Raw genomic sequence first — 22846 nt, 5'->3', positions numbered from 1 at the left:
GATATTCTCCAGCTCCAACCATTTACCAGCAAATATCATCATTTTATTCTTCTTTAAGACTGAGTAATATTCCTACAATGGAGTTTTATTCACATATAAAGAAGAATTTATGTCACCTGCAACAAAATGAGATATAAGAGAACATTATGTTAAATAAGCCAAACTCAGAAAGTCAAGGGTCATATATGTTTTCTCTCAGATGTAGAAGCAAGACAAGAAAAATGAAAAGAAAGGTAGGAGGGGATCCCATAAAAATGAAAGGAAGACCTATAGAGTACAGGAAAAGGGACCAAGGGTAGGGAGGTGGGAAATACTGGGAAAAGGTAATGGCTGTATTGTATTGTTATATAATATGCATGTGCAACTATGTAACAACGAATTCCACCATTAAGTATGATCCTAATGCACCAATTAAAGTATGGGGAAAACAAACAAACAAATAAACAAAGATGGCTCCCTTCCTCAGCTCTCAGTTTGCCAGACAAGAAACATGAAACAGTTTTCAAACACCGGCTTGCTGCTCAGTCTCTGGTTCAGTTAGGATTAGACTGGCTCTCTGTTTCACAGGTTCCCTCAGGTCAATTTTTTTCAGCATGTTTTCCTTTTTCTTCCTGTGTCACCCCTCCCCCTCTGCAGTGAACCAGCACCATCAGCACTATTGATATGGTTCCCATGTACTATTTCTTGTCCCTGTGTTCAAAGTTCCCAAATATGTGTGTCTCTATAATTCTTTTCCTACTTGAGACTGGATTTCATTGAATGCCCTCTGTCACTCACCTCATTGAGAAGCAATACTTCTACTGCTCACTTGAATCCCAAGGCACAGAGCAAATGGAAAAATGTACCATGCTCTAGTGCATCATCTTTTCTTCTCCCTACATCTATTTTTCTCTGGCTATTTTTTTCCTGGTTGCAAGGGAAATTACATTTAAACATTCTAATGTTACTATACTCTAATTTGAACTTATACAAGTTTAATTGCATAATCCACACAGACTGCACTCCTTATAACGCTGTCCCAACTCCTTCGTTTAATGTTAAAAAATAACATCTTTATACACTGTGTCCCCAAAACATAAATTGTTTTAAATTCATTTAACTTTTAAGTTATGTCAAAAGTGTGGAATTACAAACTAAAGTTACAATATTGCTTTTATACTAGTAATTTTTAAAATGTATTAATCCTGTTAAATCATGCAGAAAATACAAACTGGAGTTATAAACCATTATCATAATAATACTAGCATTTATAATTGCCCTTGAACTTATTTACCTTTATTGGGATTGTTATGGCTTCAAATTACTATGCAGGGTCTTTTCATTTCATTCTGAATGACTCCCTTGAGCATTTCTTACAGGTCAATCTAGAGGTAATTAACTCCCTCAGTTTTTGTTTATATGGAGATATCTCAATTTCTCTCTCATTACTAAGGGGCAATTTTGCCAGATACGAGATTCTTGGTTGAACGGGGTTTTGTTTTGTTTTTGTTTTTTCTTTTGTAACATTTTTAATATATCAACCTCTGCCTTCTGGCCTTCAAAGTTTCTGATGAGAAAGCTGCTGGTAATGTTGCTGAGGATACCTTATATATGAGAAGTCATTTGTTGAAAGCAGACAACCTGCTTTCAAGGCTGTCTTTATCTCTCAAAAGTATAGACATTTCTTGATGTAGGTCTTTTAAAATTCATCTTACGTGTGTTGAGATTTTTGGATGTTTATATGTGGGTCATTAATTTAGGAGGTTTTCCACCATTATTTCAAATATTCTCTCTGCTCTTTTCTCTTTCTTCTCCTGAAATTCCCACAATGAATGTGCTGGTCCACTGATGATGTTCCACAGATTCGTTAGGCTCTGTTCACTTTTCTTCAACCTTTTTCGTTATTCAGATTCAATAATTTCCATTTTCCTTATCTTTATGTTCACTGATCCTTTCTCTGCCTGTTCCTCTACTGAATTTTTCATTTTGGTTACTACACTTTTCAACTCCAGAATTTCCCTTTAATTTCTTTATCTCTTCATTGACATTTCCATTTATTCACACATTATTTTTGTGATTTTCTCCACATTTTCCTTTAATTATTTGAGCATCTATATCCCAGTTGTTTTAATATTTTTGTGTAGCAGATCTGCCATTAAGTCTTTCTCAGAGGTAGTTTCTGTTGATTTTCCCCCTTTGAATTGGTCATAATTTCCCATGCCTTGTATACCTTGTGATTTAATTTTTCTTGAAAATTGGACATATGAATGCAGTAGTATGATAATTCTGGAAATCAGTGTCTCCACTTCTGCACAGAATTTGCAGTTTTTAAATTTTTTTTTTTTTTTTAAATTTCTGATTATTGTAGGCTACCTCTGGGCCAAGGATCAGTCTGAGGCATAATCTAAAGTCTTCTCACATCTTTTCTAAACCCATGTCTTTCCCAGGACATAGGTGGTCATTTTCTAATTTTTTCCGTAGGTGCAGTTGCTTCAGAATGTTGTTGTCCTTAATATCTGGCTCTCAAAAGGGAAAGAAGAAAAAAATTAAGGGAGGGTAGACAAGAATGCCAGTCCTTTTAAATCCTTAGAACTCACTTCAGTTAAAGGGTAGTGATTTGCAACAATGGCAGGAAGTCTTATAAACAATGGCAAGAAAAGAAATAAAGATAATCAGAATAGAAAGGAAAAGGTCTTTAATAGTAGACTACATAATTCATCTAGGTCAAGAGTGAGCACAATTTTTCCTTAAACATGCAGGTGATAAGTGTTTTAGGCTGCAGGCCACAGTCTACACTACTCTACAATTGTACATAAAGAATCCCTAGGCAATACAATTACAAATGAATATGTTTCAATAAACTTTATTTATAAAAAAAGGTGGCTAATAAATATCTATGGTTTGAGGATATCTGACCTGGAATGAAAATATGACAGAATCTGCAAAGATAAGCTAATCAAAATAATGAGTTTTAAAATATGTAAGATGTAAGATTTATATAGAAAAGTCAATGTGTTAGGTACTTGCTATTTACATTAGTATCAAAATGAAATATTTATAATCTGACAATAGATGTACCAACCCTTTCCCACCTTGGACTATGAAGTCAACACACTCTTAATTAAAAAACAATCCAGTGGGTTTTATTTTTAAAGACCGAAAAATAGGTGAAATAAATTACATGGAAATACCAAGAACCTAAACTAGCTAAAACAACTCTGGGGTAATAACATACAAAGTTGCAAGTCTAATACTACCATATCTGAAGACAAAGGTAACAGTATTTATGACAGCACACTACCAGAATCAGGACCAACATGAACGGAAGAGAATAGAAAGTCCACATATAGACTCGCACATGTATAGACAAACTGATTTTTGATAAAAGCACAAAGGCAAATTCACTGAAGCAAGGACAGTTTTTTAAAAAATAATGATTTCTATGTAGGGAAAAGGGGAAAATTCAAACCCATCCCATCTACCAATATTGCATGCAAAAGCAAGCTAAAAATGGGTTACCAGACCTTAAAAAAAAAATTGTGGGGAAAAATACCTAAAAGAAAAATATCTTAGTGACCTTGGGTTATGCAATGATTTATGTGACAACAAAATCACAATTTAAAAAAGAATTGCTTGAAATGGGCATTATTAAAATGTAAAACCTTTACTCCTCAAAATGTCACAGTGAGGTTTGTCAGGATGAACCAAACTACTATGAATAAAAAAACTACTAAACTGTGGTATACATACACAGCCATAAAGAATAATAATATTATGGCATTTGCAGATAAATGGATGGAACTGGAGAATATCATGCTAAGTGAAATAAGCCAATCCCAAAAAACCAAAGGCCAAATGTTTTCCCTGATAAGTGGATAATGATTTATAATGGGGGGAGCAGTGAGAGAAGAGTGGAGGAACTTTAAAATGAGAGGGAGGAGTATGAAAAATGGTGGAATGAGACAGACATCATTACCCTATGTACATGTATGATTACACAAATGGTATGAATCTACATCATGTACAACCATAGAAATGAAATGTACAACCCCATTTGTGTATAATGAATCAAAACACAGTCTCTAAAACATAAAAAAATAAAAATAAATTTTAAAAAAAGTAAAAAAAAATGTATAAGCTCTAGTAAAAAATAAATAAAGTAAACACAACCAAAAAATATACTTTAGAATGAAAAAACAAGCCACACTCTACAGAAAGAAATGCAAAGCATACATCTGATAAGAACTTATATCCATGGTATGTAAAAACCAATTAAAGCTCAAAAATAAGAAATGAATAACTCACTTTTAAACATTATGGAATATTATACATACTCTTCACTAAAAAAAAATCTAGGTGGCAGATAATAACATGAAAACACTATTATCACTAGTCATCAAGGACATGCATATTAAAACCATGAGCTAATGATTTTGTATGTGTGTGTAGTTGAACCAGGGCCCTACACATGTTAGTCAAATTTTCTATCACTGAGTTATATTCCAAGCCCTAAAACCATGATGTTAACACTACACACCTATCAGGATGATTAAAATTTAAAAGACAGACCATACTGTAGTAAGGATGTGAAGGGACTATAGTTCACAACACTAATGTGAAAAATGTAAAACGGCATAACCACTTTGGAAAAAATGGTTTAGCGATCTCTTTAAAAAGTTAAACATATATTACCATCTTATCCAGCTATTCCACTAATGATTTTTATATAAGAGAAAAGAAACCACATTTTTTTAAAAAAAGAGTATATAATGCTCATAGCAGCTTTATATATAAGAGCCCAAAACTGGAAAACTACCCTAATATCCACTAACATATAAATAAAAAAAATAATGTATCAATACAAAGATGATATCAAAATAACTGTGCTGAAAGTACCTGCATAAAAAAATACATACTATATGACTTCATTTATATGAAATTCTGGAAAATGGCAAACTGATCTTAGGTTTTACAGGGTTGCTGAGATAAATTACCACAAACTTGGTGGCTTACAACAATAGAAATTTATTCAGTCACAGTTCTAAACCAGAAGTCCAAAATCGAGTTGTTGGCAGGGTGGATTTATTCTGAAGGCTCTCAGGAACAATTCATTCTTCTCACCTATCTGCTGGTGGCTGCCAGCAAAAGTTGGCATTGTTTTGGCTTGTAGATATATCACTCAATCTCTACCCCTATCACATCATCTTCTCTTTATGTCATCTGTCCTTCTCTTCCAAGGACACTTGTCATTGGATTTAGGAGCAACCCTATCCAGGATGATTGTATCTAACAACCTTAACTTAATTACATTTGCAAAGATCCTTGTTTCAAAATAGGTCACAATCATAGGTTAAAGATAGATATATCTTTGGGGGGATCACCATTCAATCTACATTTACAGGGACAGAAAACATCAGTGTATTGTCTCAAGATTGGGAGGGATTAGGAGAAAGGGGTATGAGAAAACTTCTAAGGTGAGATATGTCCACTGTTTTGATTGCAGTAGTGGCTTCATAGACCATAAACATATTAAAGTTATCAAAGTGTACAATTTGCGATGAGAAACTCCATCATGTCCCATGTCTGAGTTTCAAAAATGTAACCATGAAATGATACTGACTTAAGTAAGTGTTCTAAACTCAAAGCAGAACTGCAAGAAGATGGGTTTTAAATTAGTGAATTAGTCATGGCTTTAAAGATGTAGGAACGGCAACTGTGGCAGAGGTGGTAATTCACCAAGAATTACCCTACCAGTCACAATGTGAAATCACAGAAGGTGTGTGCGGACTTGATGAGAAGTGCAAAGGAAAAGAACATCCAAGTGAAAGAACCTGTTTGCAGGTTCTTTGAGAATCACTACAAGAAAAATACCTTATGGTGACAATTTTAAGATACAGGATGATTTCCAGATGAGAACCCACAAGCAATGCATTGACTTGCACAGTTCTTAGATTGTTAAGCAGATCACTCCCATCAGTACTGAGCAGGAGTGGAGACTGAAGTCCCCATTGCACAGGCCTAAGTCAACTATTTTAATAAATTGATTATGAGTTGTTTAAAGAATTAGCAAAATTGAGAAAGAAAAGTAGAATCATCTGAACTGTAAATTTAATGAATGACAGAGCCTAAGGAAGAAAGAGTTCTGCTACCTCAAAGGGGAAAAAAAAAAAAAAAAAAAGGAAATCAGACAGCTTAACATCAGCTCCCTGAACATTACCTTTTACAGGGACTCTCAATGAATACTTGTGGAGCAAGTCAATCAATCAACGAAGCACTAACTCAGAGTTCCCTGTGTTAAATACCAAGTGGTATCTATAGACCCAGGGTAATTTAGTTGCTGTGTGAACAAAGTAAGGAGAGACATAAGTTCAAAGAAGGTTATAAAAGCAAGTAAATAAAGCAAGGAACCTATTTTAAAGAGAATGTACATACCTGTACAAATCAGATTTAAGGCTTGCATATATATGATCAAGTAAATTAATGGTTTCCATCTTAATTCTCATTTGCCAAAGAATAAAATTTTATCTGGCAATGACTAAAGAGGGAGGAAAGATTGGAGAAGGAATAAAGAGGAAAAGAAGCAGACCCTCAAATGCTGGCACCTTTCAACACTTATAATACCTAAGATTTAGTAATGCACCAGAAAATCTGCTGAAACCACAAAATTCCTGCCATATTATTTAGAAATCACTAAGTGAGACACATACACAAAATGCATTTTCTGTCCATACAAAAGCTCAAAGTTAAAAAACAAAAAGGCAAATAGATACAGATTTATCTATAATATAAATTTTATAATGTTACATGGAAAATACATCACACATTAAAGATGAAAAATTTCTGAAGAGAACAAACATCCTCCTAAATTAGGGTGATTTATGAAGCAACACCCAGTGTATCACATTAACTCACATGATCAGCAGCTTGATTTGGCAGTCTCAATGCATAAGACAAATAATTCATAAAAGTTTGACAATATTATTTTTAGTTCACATGTTTCTTGGACTGTACCCATAAATGTTTCTACTTTATGCTACTCCAGGGACTCCATTCAGACACAAATACATTTGTTAATATTATGAGGCTGAGGGAGGCAATCAGTGTATTATACTCTGAGAATTTAAACTTATACAATCATTTGAGCAGATATTTAGGATACAATAATTTTTAAAAATGACTTGTTGCTTCTAAATGGAGTCACCAAAATGTGGCAAAATAATTCAGGCTATAACAATACTATGTACAAAATACATTTCTAATAATGGTTACGTTGTTACTCACCGGTGGCCTGATGAGTTTAACTATTTAATTCATCTCTCTTTTGTAAAGCAATATTAGAGAATAGTCAATTAAAACATCTTGTCAAATGTGAACAGTGTTTACATGTACCTTGATAATATTACGAAGTACAAAACATTTTTATTTTTAATGAGGGAAATATATCTAAAATTAGAACCTAACACAAACATCTGAATCAATTGTTTCCCCAACTACTTCCAAACAAAATATTTCAAATTCCACACAAGATTCTGCAAACCCATGAGTACAAGCTCTAATCTTGACACTGAATTTGGATCATCTCCATGGAGGAAATCCATGAACCAGATGTGAATTTATTCTTCCAGATGTATTTTTTAAATACAAGGAAAAATAAAGCATTTATTCACTGCCTTTATTTGAGACCACTTAAAAATACACTAGATACAAATAGCAAAAAGGAAATCCTACAAATCTTGAGTCTTCCACTACTCTAAAAAGTCATTGTTGAATTATTGCAAATGAATTAAACTACATATATAGTTGCTACATTACCAATGGACATAAAATAACTGGTGAATCAGAAACAATTTAACATTTATAATCTGCCGTTTCTCTTAGTGTTCAGTAACCATACTATTTACAACATAAATAGCCATACTATTTACATACTATTTACAACATAAATAGTACGGCTTTTAATCTTCATACTATAGAGAAATTGAAGAGAAAAATATACTTTTGTTATAACTAAAATATCATAACTTCAAGATCTAAAATACATTTCTATGCACACGCACAAAAAATGGATCTACAATGATCAAAGCAAATTTAATAAAATTACTACCTTCAAACTTGCAAATTTAATAAAATTGCTACCTTCAAACTTGCAGTTATCCTGCCTCATCCTCCTGATAGCTGGATTAAAGGTGTGCACCACTGTGCCTAGCTATAGATAAATTTTTGTTCATTTTGTTTGAAACTCCACATATATCCTCAATGTGGTATTCATGCTTTTCTTTAATTTTTGAAAATTTATATCTTTATCTTCTTTCAGATATCTTCCCTATTCTCTGTATCTAAAACTCCTTATATGAAATAAACTGGACCCTGACATTCTGTCTTCCCATGTTCTCAACATCTTTTACACATTTTTCTATTTCTGTGCTATTTATCTATAATCATGTTAAACAAATTTGCTTTATAATCTCCTCAAGATTTTATCTATTATCTCTAGCTTTGTATTTATTTATTTATTTGCACACTCCTTTGTATGATGGTTTTCTTCTGTGGTGTATAATGTCTACGACCTTCAGCAAAGATGGTGTTATTCCCTGGGAGCCTTTTGTGCTTGAAGCTATTAAAAACACACAGGACAGGTGCATATGTGCATTTCCTTCAGTCAAGCTCCAAGGGATTTCACTGGTCCCCGACCAGGGTGATGGAGAGGGTCATCTGTACACTCATGTGTATGAACTATTTAAATATACACAAATCTGTTTATTTTGTACTATTTCTGATATAAATGATTTCATCAATAAGGAAATTAGTTGATCCAATTAACAAGCAAATACAGCACTACATTAGATGTTCTTCTCTGACCAGTATAGTCGAAATCATACCAGATTTTTTTTTTTTCTGGACAAGGGCTTGAACTCAGGGGCATTCAACCACTGAGCCACATCCCAGTCCTATTTCATATTTTATTCAGAAGATAAGGTCTTGTTGAGTTGCATAGTTCAGAGGGTATATATACATATATGAGTATATATATGTATTAGCAGTTATAATCTTTTCTATAAATTACCTTTTTAATAATGGACAGCAATATATTGCTGAATGTTTTAAGTTGTCATAGTCTGTTCTGTGTTACTATCAAAATACCAAAGACTGAATAATTTTATAATAAACAAATTTATTCTCAAAGTTAGAGACAGAGAAAACCAAGATCAAGGTGCCAGATTCTGGCAAAGACTTTTTTGCTACATCCCCATGTCAGGAAGAGAGAGAGAGGGGTGACAGAAAAAAGCAAAGTGTTGGGGGGGGGGGGCACTCCATCATAATGAAGAGACTCCCTCAAAATGGCATTACTCCATTCCTGAAAGTGATGCTCCCACAACTCAAATACCTTCCATTAGGCCACAACCCCTCTCATCAACTTAGCACTGAGGATCATCTTCTAACACATGAACTTTGGAGTACATGTTCAAATCACAGCAGAAGTAAAAATGCTATTACATATATTAGGGAAATAAGAGTACTTAAAACACAGTGTCTTAGTTCCTCACAACCAACCTGGGAAGAAAGGGCAACTCTATCCCCATTTTAGACATAATGATCTGAGAGCCAAAGCTACTGGGTCACATGCATATAAGGAAAGAACTACATTTACACTAACTGTTCATTAGTACATGTATTTGATTTCTCTTATTGGTAACTTTTCTTCTTTGCTGTTATTGTTGTTTCCTACTAAGGGTATTAAATGAGGCAACTCTGTCTACCTACTTTACTGCTTCAGTATTAATATACAATACAAGTGAGACTCCTAATCTACTAAACACATAATACTGCTAAAGACATTATTTTAAAAAACCTAAATCCTCACATCTAAGACATATCTTTCACTTGTTAATGTTTATATAATCAAGATGGAGCTTCCAATTTATATCAAAAGAAAACCCGGTGATAATGTACAAAGATTATGATCATATCACAAATATAGATATGCATAACAGATATAAAATATCAGTTAATCTAAATATTACTTTGGTTAAAGTATTTACATTTACAATGCCAACTGTAAATAATTTTAACTCATTTAAACCCTAGTTGTCAAAATTTTAAAAGATTATATATATAATTATGTTGCTCTAAAATAAAGTAAGAATACAGCTATAAAGTTGTCACATACAGATAAACAATTAAATACAGCAAAATGTGTAATCTTAATTCTGGTTGCTCAATTACAATGCCAGGAGGTTTATGCATCAAGAATAGCTCAAAATAGGGGCTGTTGTTGTGTCTCAGTAGTAAAGTGCTTGCTTGGCACATGTGAGCACTGGGTTCAATCTTCCTGCCCACATTAAAATAAATAAATAATAAAAAAGGTATTGTGTCCCCATCTATTAAAAGGAAAAAAAAAAAAGAATAACTCAGATAGTCTCTTTTAATAAAACTTCCCCATTAAAGCACTGATTTTCTAAACACTGCTTTTGTCATGCTGACTTCCTTATTCAAGAATCTATAATGGTTTGCTTATTGGCCTCCTACTTCAAATACAAACTCCTACACAACTTTCAAGGCCCTCCATTATCAGGTTTCATAAATTTATATACTTTAATTCTCATTCCCTGGCCCCCTATTAACCCCCACTGAGCTCTGTGCTTCAGTTAGGTCAGTCCTTTAAGCAGACCCATCTTTCTTATAACCCTGCTTTGGCCCATTCACTTCCCAAGTCTCTTCCTAATGAAAAAAATTCTAAACACCCTTCAGCCCAATTCAAGTTAATTTACTTCAGCTTGAGTTTCTAATTACCAAAGGCAGATATATCTTTCTTTCTAAATTAATCACTTTGTCCTAACAGATCTTAAAGTCTTGAGAATGTGAAAAACATTCTCCATCTCTTCCCCATTAGAGAAAAATTCTTTTAAATTGATGAAGTCTTTAAGGACTGGTAGTGTAGCTCATGGTACAATGTATGTAAACAGTGCAGGAGGCCCTGGGTTCAATCCCCTGAACAAGGAAGGAAGGAAATATGAACTTTGAAGAAGAAAAGTAAACCTCAGGGAAATTCCCAGATCAAAGAGTTAAGTCAGTCAAACTAGTTAAAGATCCAGTTTAGTGATTTTATCTTTACAGTATTAACAATGATGAAGTAAAAACAAAAAGTATATTATCCAAACCCATGGTTCTACTTGTTCTTCAGCTTAATATAGAAATTAAAATCACAAACAGGGACCAGTATACAGTTCTGTTTCTTGCATTTTAACTCACTGACATTTCGCTTTCCTATTCAGACTTAAGTTTCTATGACTTTGAAGTGAAGTTCTGATACAAATTAGCTGTGATTATTGAGAATAAAGAGTAGAGAAGAATTAGTTATGGACTTGCTTTTTAGACACAGAAAGATGTAGTTGGACTTGGTAAAGCAGCCTTAAGAAGGCTCTCTTGGGTGCTATTTACACATTTCTTTTCTGATTATAACCATGCAATATGATTCCATTTGGGATTTCAAGTAAAAATGGAATGCTGTACTCCCTAAAGAATGAAGAGTGTTTAGTTTAAAAAGAAGAAGAAAAAAAAAAAAAAAAAAAAAGGAACGTGATACTTCTGGTCAAAGTTCTCCTTCTGGAATTCATGATAAATGAAAAGAATTTTGGCAGTTTCTATAATGTCATTCTGCATCTCACAAGCAACGTGCAATTCCTCATGTCACTACAACTTGGCTATTCACTAAAACAACTGATCTTATTGCAAAACAAGTTAAAGAAACAAACAAAGCCTCCTTTAGTTCCTGACTTGATTCATTATTAGAACTCACCTTTCCTTTCGCTTTACCCACAATCCCAAATACTGAATGCCAAATGTTGGTCTCACTGAAAGGCACAACATTAGTCAATTTAAACACAAGCAAATTGAGTTCAACTATCATTAGTCAGTGACTGATGACTCTATTCCTATTTGTACATTTTAAAGTAAGACTTACGTCCTTCCCGGAAGTTCTCTTTGCATTCCAGATTACAATAGGGATTGAAGTACAACAAAGAAAAAACTCAAAAAGCCAGTATAAGGCAGGACAAAACTTAGAGGTATACACACACAAAGGTAAAGTCTGGGTTGAATGCCGCTTCAACAGGATATTAATCTTTATTTCAAAAACTTTAAATAAATACTATCTAATTTAGCTTAATGATACTAAGTTCTGGTTCATTATCAAACCTTAAAATATGATCATCAGAAAATGTATATTTGTAACATATGTAAGGAGAAAGTATTCACAAAGAATTTTTTCAATTCTGTTATTAGTATTTGGTTATATTACACATCCTTTTTCTAGTATCACTGATAATTGGGTAAGATAAAAGAAACGTTACCATCAATTTTTCATATTGCATCTAGAAGAAAAACTAAAAAAATCTGTTCCCCCTCAAATCAAACAAGTTAAACAAATTAAAAATTATTCCTAAAATTCAAAACTAATAATTTTAAAAGAATACTACAAAATCATAAAATTTTTAAACAGATGTACAACTTCTATAGATAAATTAACCAGTTAGTTTAGCAAATGACTATTGTCTTCATTTCTACAGCTAATACCTGCTGAAACACAAAAAAATAAGTAAATAAAAATAAAGAAAGAATCTTTCTCTGTTAAAGTCACATCTGCAGGAAAAAGGCTACTAAAAAAGAACAGTCTGCCCTTCCAAGTTCATATCCTGCCAGTAGATATTTTGCAATGCTCAGGACGGAACAATGCCCATATATTTAAGGTGGAAATTCTAGACTCAGAAGATAAAAATAGTATGTGAATTCTCAGTTAATATATTTTACTGAATACCTCTTCCAACTTCATCTAAGTTTCTGATTTGTACCATATTTTCTAAAATTTTATGTAGAAAAATTCTCAGTACTCTCTGCTCCTCTTTTTGCATAGAAGATATTTATCATTTATGATTCCCATGTATAAATATTAGTACAGACTGAGCACCCCTAATTCAAAAATGTGAAAATTAAAATACATTTTGCAGCACTTTGGATTTCACATTTTTGGATTAGGGATGCTCAACCAGTAAAGTCTAGGCAAATATTCCAAAACTGAAAAACTCCAAAATGTGACACTGTTCCAGTTACAAAAATTTGGGATAAGGGACACTCAACCTGTATAAAGAACAACTAAAGACAACTTTCATTTAGAAAAATCCAAGAAGTAAGAATTTGGAAATCTGTGCAGATAAAAACAATGGAGGCATAAGCAATAAGCACAATTATAGTCAAACTGAACTTAATTTTCCCAATTGAGCAAAAGTTTAAGCTAAATAAATGTTATGTATGCCATTACAAAGTTAAAAGTAGATATAAAATTTTTGAACCAACTGATATCTATTATGGAGCAGTCATTAGTGAAAATTATTCATAAGAAAAACCATGTTTGTTTCCACAAATTTATTTAATTTTTTATGAAAAGGATCCTCTGATTTCAACTCTGATGATTAAAATAACAAATGATTGCTTAAATAGAGTTCAGCAATATATGAATCAAATAATTTTTTAAAAATTTATTAGTGCTGTATAGTCATATATAGCAGTTGGGTTCATCCCAACAAACTCATGCATACCTGGGTCAAAGAATATTTAATCTCCTAGAATGAAAATGCTTATAGAATCATATAAATCATCTACCTAGGGACTTGTCTTATAATTCCTTATGTTCTTGTGTTTATTTCAGTGTTTCTTAACCTTGACTGTGCTATGGAATCATCTGAGAGGCTTTTTAAATTATTAAATACCAGACCTCCATCTGGAATCACATAAATCAGAAAATTGTGGCAATCAGGCCTTGGTATCAATATTTATTTTAAATTTTTGTGTCAAAAACACATAACAAAAAATGTTCCACCTTAACCATTTTTAAGTATACAGCTCAATAGGGTTAACTACTTAACAATGTTCATATTGTGCAAGAAGAGAACTCCAGGACTTTTTCATGTTACAAAACAAACTCCATACCCACTGAAAACATCTCTCCATCTGCCTCTTCCCCAGCCCCTGGAAACCCCATTCTACTTAATGCTTCTATTTGTTTGGCTACTTTAGATACCTCTTATAAGTAAAAATTATCCAATATTTTTCTTTTTATGATTGGCTTATTTCACATAATGTTCTCAAGGCTGGCCCATGTTATAGCATATGACAGGATTTCCTTCTTTAAGGCTGAATAATATTTCATTATATGTATGTGCCATATTTTCTTTATCCATTCATGCACTAATGCACATCTGGACTGCTTCCACTTCTTGGCTATTGTGAAGAATGCTGCAATGCAATAAACATGGGTGTTCAAAAACATATTTGACATGCTACTTACAGTTCTTTTGGAAACATATTCAGAAGTGAAGTTGTTGAATTACATGTCTGTACCATTTTACATTCCCACCAATACTGCACAATGTAGTTCCAATTTCTCCACATCCTTGCTAAAACTTATTTTCTGTTTTGTTTGTTTTGGTATTAACCATATTAAACATATTATGTTATAATTAACACAATAAACTTAATGAAATAAGTTTATTAACCATAAACTTCTGTTTTGTTTGGGTATTAACACTGAGTGATAGCTCAGTGGTTTTGATTTGCATTTCTCTGATGATTAGTGATGTTAAGCAACATTCAAGTAATATCACTCAGTCAGAAATACAGGTTTAGCACTCAGCAGTAAAGATAAAGCAAGAACAGAGAGGTAATGGTTGAAATACAATTAGAGAACACACAAAATTTTCAGGTAAGACTGGTTCACTTCTTTTTTCTCAGATTCAGCCTGCTTCCTTCTCTGAAATCTCCCGAATCTCTCAAACCAAGCATTTACCTGGCAACCTGTAGCATAAGCTACATTGCTTCCTTCTTTGAAATCTCCCCAATTGCTTCTTTTACTATCAAGTATTCTCTCAACCTTACTCTGTTCTTAAGAAGGGTTTGGAGGCTGGGGATATAGCTCAGTTGGTAGAGTGCTTGCATTGCAAGCACAAGACCCGGGTTAAATCCCCAGTACCCACCCCACCCCCCCCAAAAAAGAAGGATTTGGGGCTGGGGATGTGACCCAGTAGCAGAACATTTGCTCTAAAAGAAAAAAGAAAGGGTTTAAGGTGAACATGGAAACATTTCTGATTTCTCCCAGGACCATTTATATATAAAGCCTTAACTGTTTAGATAAGGAATGACTTTTACCTCTCCCTCATGGTAATAAGGATGATGGGGGGGAGGGGAGAATAAGCCTTAGCTATGAGGCAGAAGTATACACGGCTGGAACTCTCCCAACCAATTTTAAAGATGACTAGTAGTTGAGTCCCTATTTCACCTAAAGATGACCATCCTCTGAAAAAGAAAGAATCAACATAGATATAAAAATATGCTTTTATACAAATCCAGCACTTAATTGGCAACCTGTAGAATAAAACATATTTCTTATGTATTTTAGAATGCAGAGTTAGAAGTCAGAGCAAGTCTTGAAATTATGATAAACATTTGAATCATAAAAAAAAAAAAACAACTGTGGTATATATATACAATGGAATATTCCTTGGCTATAAAGAATAAAATTATGGCATTTGCAGGTAAATGGATGGAGCTGGGGAATATCATGCTAAGTGAAATAAGCCAATCCCTAAAAACCAAAGGCCAAATGTTTTCTCTGATAAGTGGATGCTGATACATTATAGGGTGGGGCAGGGGCTAAGGGAAGAAACAGAGGAACGTTGGATTGTGTAGAGAGAAATGAGGGAGGGGCGGGGGCAAGGGGAAGGAAAGATGGTAGAATGAGACAAACATCATTATCCTATACATGAATGGTGTGACTCTACATCATGTACAATCAGAGAAATGAAAAGTTATACTCCATTGTGTACAATGAATTGAAATGAATTCTGCTGTATAACTAAATAGAAGAAACAAATTTTTAAAAAGTAAAAAAAAAATTCCAACATCTCACTTATTCAAAACATTCAAGTGTGTGGCATATAGCCAAAGTACCGAAAGAAGGCCAAACAAACAAACAAACAGTAAAAGAGTAAAATTAAATATCACACATCTTTATTAAAAGGCACTTTCCAGTTGTGGTGCCTGTAATCCCAGCAAGTTGGGAGGCTGATGAAGGAGTACCACAAGTTTGAGCTCAGCCTCAGCAACTCAGTGAGACCCTCAGCAACTTAGCAAGGTCCTTCTCAAAATAAAATAATAAATTAATAAAAGGGAGATAAGGCACCCCTGGGTTAATCCTCAGTATCAAAATAAAAAGGCATTTAATTTCCCTTTGACAGTCACTGAGTTATTAGATACTATCATTTTATACACAATTCTACAAATTCAATTAAGTATCTTACCCATGTACGACAAATGCATTTACATTGGGGTGAGATAAGAGCATAAAGTCTCAACAAGCACACTAGTCTAGATCAGCTCTTCATACCTACACACTCTCTTATTCCTTGCAAACATCACTTACTACAGAAGATGATTACTTACTACAGAAGATGACAAGAGTTGATACTCCTGTGAAGTAGCCTTAATTATCAAATAAAGGTTAAATTATGTTAAAACACACCCTTAGAAAAGTGCATAGCTTATCAGGTATATACTTTTGCAGTTACACATACAAAAACACCTCTACTTAACTACCCTAAGATTCCATCTCACTGCAATTAGAATGGCGATTATCAAGAACACAAGCAACAATAGGTGTTGGAGAGGATGTGGGGAAAAAGGTACACTCATACATTGCTGGTGGGGTTGCAAATGAGTGCAGCCACACTGGAAAGCAGTGTGGAGATTCCTCAGAAAGCTTGGAATGGAACCAACGTTTGATCTAGCTATCCCACTCCTTGGCCTAAACCCAAAGGACTTAAAATCAGAATACTACAAAGATACAGCCTCATGGATGTTCACAGCTGCTCAATGCACAATAGCCAGATTGTGGAACTAACCTAGATGCCCTTCAATTGATGAATGGATAAAGAAACTGTGGTATATATATATACAATGGAATATTACTCAGCTATAAAGAATAATAAAATTATGGCATTTGCAGGCAAATGGATGAAATTGGAGAATATCATGCTAAGTGAGATAAGCCAATCTCAAAAAACCAAAGGACGAATGATCTCACTGATAAGCGAAGGATGACACATAATGGGGGGGTGGGAGGGGGGCAAGAATGGAGGAAGGAGGGACTACACAGAGGGAAAAGAGGGGTGGGAGGTATGGGGGGGAGGAAAAAATAACAAAATGAATCAAACACCATTACCCTATGTAAATGTATGATTATGCAAATGATATGCTGTTACTTCATGTACAAACAGAAACAACATGTATCCCATTTGTTTACAATAAAAATAATTAAAATAAATTTTTTTAAAAAAACACCTCTACTTTGTCTACATTTTTCTTCTTCTTTTTTTTTTTTTTTTTTTGCCAGAAGCTACTTAACCAGGACTATTTCATGAGTCACCATATAAGCAGGTCATTACTGCCTAGTCTCACCACTCCAACCACCTGACTCAACTGTAGATAACTCTTCTATTTTCTCTGTTGAAATTCAAAGAGGCATCAGGGTTCAAGTGTCACAAAATACTAAAAAACTGAATTCATTTATGTTCATCTTTGAAGGAGAAAATAAGGGAAGAAATGAGGGTGTCTAGCATATCCTGTCAATGTCCTATCAGGGAACTAATTTAATAGGTTCATCAAAGGATTATTTAATTCCTGAGGAGAATATGCCTGTTCAACTTTCTTTAGTATTTAATTAAAGCTCAGACACTGAAATCCCATGTAACTTTTGTATTCCTGTCCCAAAGAAAACATAAACCCACAGGTTAAATGATATTAACCAGATCAGTCTTCTGGTCATTCTCAAGGCAACCTTTTAAAAATACCTTTCCAGATATACATAATAAGTCTCCATTCTCTAAATGCTCTGGTATCTAGCTTTATAATCTTTGTTTCCTGCATTAATTCAAGGTTGAATGAGTTCTGATGCATACTCATTCTATATCTATATGAGGATTATTTCCAACATTTGAAAATTACACATTGACAGAGAATTTAATTTCTTTGTAAATAGATCAATCAATACTGTCCTTTATCAAAGAAGCAGTATTTAGATCTTGATAATGGCTGGGTATGCAGCTCAGTGACAGAGTGCTTGGCTAACATGTACAAAATCCTAGGTTTAATACCCAGTACCACAAAACACACACACACATACATACACACGAAAGATCTTAGTAGATGGTCAAAGTGTTAATACATTGAAAAAAAATGGAAGGGAAGGCAAAAGCAAGAAGGCAGATAACTAAAGAAACAAAGAACAAAGGACTTGAAAACATGGGGCACATAATCTGGCCTAGCTATAATATATGTGCAGGGATGGAAACATTCTAACAGTGAACAATTGGGAAAATATTACAGTCAATAAATAGATTCCCTATGAAAATTAAACATAAATTTCCATGTGATCCCCAAATTTCATTTCTGGGTATATAATATACCCAAAATAAGTGTCAGCAGTGACTCAGATATTTGTGTCCACTCTCATAGCAGTCACAATATACAAAAGGTGAGAAAAAAAAACCCACAAAAGTCTACAATGTGTGAATGGATACACAAAATGTGATGTATATATATATTCAGCCTTGAAAATGTATGAAATTCTGATACTTGGTACACCATAAATGAGCCTTGAAGTCACTATGCTAAGTGAAATAAGCAAAAGAGAGAAGGACAGATATTGCAGGATTTCACTTATATGAGGGACCTAAAATAGGCAAATTCATGGAGACATACAGGAGAACAGAGGTTACCAGTGGTTGGAGGAAGAGGGAAATGAGAAGTTATTGTTTAACAGGTACAAATTTTCATTCTGGGATAATTAAAAAGTTCTGGAGATATACAGCACTGAAGAGTGTACAAGAATGTGAATGTATTTAATGCCTCGAAATGGTATACTTAAAGTAAATGGTAAATTTTATTTCTTATATCTCATCAAAACAAAAATATTAAAATAGACATATCAACAGACTCCTTATTACCAGAAATTGAAGATTCTACATAAGTAATCTGAAGAATCTAAAGTATCTCACTACTCACAGACAAATACAATGGAATATTACTCAGCTATATAGAATAGTAAAATTATGGCATTCTCAGGCAAATGGATGAAATTGGAGAATATCATGCTAAGTGAGATAAGCCAATCTCAAAAAACCAAAGGATGAATGATCTCGCTGATAAGCGGATGATGACACATAATGGGGGGTAGGCGGGGGCAAGAATGGAGGAAGGAGGGACTGTATAGAGCAAAAAGAGGGGTGGAAGGGCCCTCAGAATGAATCAAACACCATTACCCTATGTAAATGTATGATTATGCAAATGGTATGCTGTTACTCCATGTACAAACAGAAACAACATGTATCCCATTTGTTTACAATAAAAATAAATTAAAAAAAGAATACGAGCAATAATAAATGTTGGTGGGGATGTAGGGAAGAAGGTACACTCATACACTGCTGGTGGGAATGTATATTGGTGCAACTACTATGGAAAGCAGTATGGAGATTCCCACAAAAACTTGGATTGACTCTTACATCTTTAACTTGCTCTTTGAAAAACATTTAATGGGGTTACTACTTGCTCTATCTTGTTACACTTTCTGTGCCAGTATTCCTTGGTACCACTAACATCTGGTGATCATCTAAATATCTCATTGATAATTCCCTCTTGGTCTATTTTACCAAAACTCTAAATGTTGGATTGAAGTACATCAAAACAGCATGAATTCAAGTCCCTCTACTCTAGAAATACCTACTCTCTAGGAGATCATTCCGTTTCAAGGCTTTAAAGTTGTATTTATTTACATGTGTGTATACATTTATGTATGTGTTTGTATAACATAATCTTTAATCCACTAGCACAGACTCACAAATCTAGTTACCCATTTAACATCTGCATTTGGAATTCCACTAGGAGTTTTCAATTCAATATAGTCCAAACAAAATGACCAGTTTTCCTCTTAAACCTATAGTATAGCTAGGTCTAAAAACAGACATCATCAAAGATCCCTCTGTTTCTCTCAAATGTGACATCAACTATACTCGATTTATCCTTATTGCTAATTTTTAAAGTGGGTTATGGATTGCTCTCACTTGTGGATTACAAGTGTTCCATTTACTTCTCATTTTGGCCAAATATTTTATGTAACATTTTACCCCTAGATTGCAGCTCAAAACAAAGAAAAAAGAAAAAAGAAAAAAAAAAAAAAAAAGAACAGGACTTTTGGCACCAAGAAGAAGGAATAGGAATTTTCAGCTATATTGTTTCAGCTCTACAGAAACAATTTCAACACAGATGAGTTTCTCTGAGGGAACTCAGGAGTCTAGCACACAGGCCAGAACCTTGCTATAGGAAAAAGCAGAATACATGCACTTAAAGAGGCAAAAAGAAACACATAGTTGGATTGTGTTTTTATGTTTTTGTTTATTTATTTATTTGTTGGTACAGAGTTTAAACCTCACTGAGCTACACCCAAAGCTTTCTGTTACTATAACAAAATACCTGAGATAATCAACGTAAAAATAGGAAAGGTTTGTGGTGGCTTATGGTTTGGTATGTTTCAGTCCATGGTTGGTTGACCCCATCGATTGTGGACCTGTGGCAAGTCACTGAATCATGATGGGAGCTCATAGTGTAACAAAGAACGCACATTGTAGCAGCCAGGAAGAAATGAGAGAAAGATGAGGAGATAGGGCCACAATATCTCCTTCAAAGGAAAGGACCCAGAGAACCAGAAAACTTGCAACTGGAACCCACCTCTTAAAGGTTCTATGACATCCCAATAGCACCACAGACTAGAAACCAAGGCTTTACTACATAGGCCTCCAGGAGACCTTTAAGATCTAGACTATAGAAGAGAATTTAATCCATTTAAAGAAATGACTGATGAGAAAGTTTTCTTCTGTTATTTTTCTATTATTTGTTTTTTATATAGTTTATGGCTTTTTTGTCTTTCATTCGTAAATTACAATCTTCTTTTAACTCTTTTTTTCCCCCAGTACCAGGGACTGAACCCAGGGGCACTCTACCACTGAGTTGTATCCCTAGTCTTTTTTACTGGGAGACAGGGTCTCACTAAATTGTCTCAAACTTACAATTCTCCTGCCTCAGTTACATGAGTAACTGGGATTATAGACATGTATCACCATGTCCACTTTCAGTTGATATTTTTTTGTAGTGAATATTTATATTCCTTTCTTATTTCCATCTTTGTATATTCCGTAACTATTTTCTTTACCCACAGCTATTTTTTTCAGAGTTTTAAAATTGGTGCATTGTAATTATACATAATAGTGGGACTCATTTATGGCATATTTGCACATGCACACATCAGGGTCATTCTCCAGTACCTTCAATTTCCTTCCCCACATCCCTCCCTAGATTGGCTTGATCTGTTCTACTGCTGCTCTCCCTTCTACTGTTATTTTAATTAGTGTTATAATTTTACCGGTTGTGTGTTGTGTACAAATGTATAAATTCATTGTGGTATTTGTACATGGACATAGCAAAATTTGGTTAGATTTAATTCCTTAATACTTTCCCATGCCCTTCCCCCTCCCTCTCTCTTGATCTCCTTCCTTTACTTATCTCCTTTCTATTTCCCTCCCTCCTATTTTCCTGAGCTCCCCTTTTTTCATTTCTCTCCTCACCTCACTTCCACATATTAGAGAAAATTTTTGACTTGGACTTTCTGACTGGCTTATTTCATTTATCATTAGATTATTTAGTTCTATCCATTCACTGGAAAATGCATTCCATTGTGTATATGCGCCATGTTTTCTTTAAAATTCCTTATGTATTTATACCACATTTTTTAAACCCATTCATCTGTTGATGGACACCTAGACTGGTTCAATGACTTGCATTGCTATAAATACTTGTATCCATGTATCACTACAATATGCTAATTTTAGATCTTTTGGATAAATATCAAAGAGTGGGATACCTGGGACCTTCCTGTTCTTTTGAAGAATCTCCATACTGTTTTCCTAAGTGGCTGTACTAATTTATAGTACTACCAACAATGTATCAATGTATCTTTTTGGCCACATTCTTGCCAGCAGTGATTATTTGTCTTCTTAATGACTGCCATTCTAACTGCAGTGAGAGCTCTGTGTAGTTTTGATTTGCATCTCCCTGACTGCTAAGGATGTTGAACATCTTTTCATGTATTTGTTGGTGATTTGTAATTCTAAGAAGTATCTATTTGGATATTTTGCACATTTATTGATTGGGTTAATTTTCTGGTGTTGTTTTTGAGTTGTGTTTTCTGGATATTAATCACATAACAAGAGGAACCCACAAAGATCTTCTCCCATTCTGTAGGTTCTTTCTTCATGTTCTTCCTTTGCTGTGCAGAAACTTTCCAATTTGATACCATCCCATGTATTAACACTTGATTTTATTTCTTACTTTATGAGTCTTAAGGAAATCATGCCTATGCCAATATGTTGTAGTGTCACCCAGTATGTTTTCTTCTAGTAGTTTCAGTGTTTCTATTCTAATTCCTGTCTTTAATATTAATTTTTTAAATTTTATTTGCTCTAATTGGTCCTATATGACACTCCATGGTGGTTCCATTCCAAGTTTTTGTAGGAATCTCCGTACTGCTTTCCATAGTGGTTGCACCAATCTGCAGTCCCACCAGCAATGTATGAGTGTACTGTTCTCCACACAACCTCACCAGCACTTACTATTGCTTATATTCTTGATAACTGCCATTCTGACTGGAGTGAGATGAAATCTTAGTTTTGATCTGCATTTCTAATTTTGAGTTGATTTTTTGTGCAGGGGA

At 34.0% G+C, this 22846-nt stretch overlaps 1 protein-coding gene and 1 long non-coding RNA gene across 2 annotated transcripts in view; both read right to left on the bottom strand.

The window, feature by feature from the left end:
• SBF2 (SET binding factor 2) overlaps positions 1–22846 on the bottom strand; it is a 494106-nt gene that overhangs the window by 317480 nt on the left and 153780 nt on the right.
• LOC306640214 overlaps positions 2242–22846 on the bottom strand; it is a 31624-nt gene continuing 11019 nt past the window's right edge. Inside the window, exon 2 of the long non-coding RNA XR_013757770.1 lies at positions 2242–2501. This is a non-coding gene — a long non-coding RNA (uncharacterized lncRNA). The remainder of the gene's footprint in view (positions 2502–22846) is intronic.

Source organism: Sciurus vulgaris (genome assembly GCF_902686455.1).
Source record: "Sciurus vulgaris genome assembly, chromosome: 11".
Taxonomy (NCBI): domain Eukaryota; kingdom Metazoa; phylum Chordata; class Mammalia; order Rodentia; family Sciuridae; genus Sciurus; species Sciurus vulgaris.
This window is presented reverse-complemented; position numbering and strand designations above follow the sequence as displayed.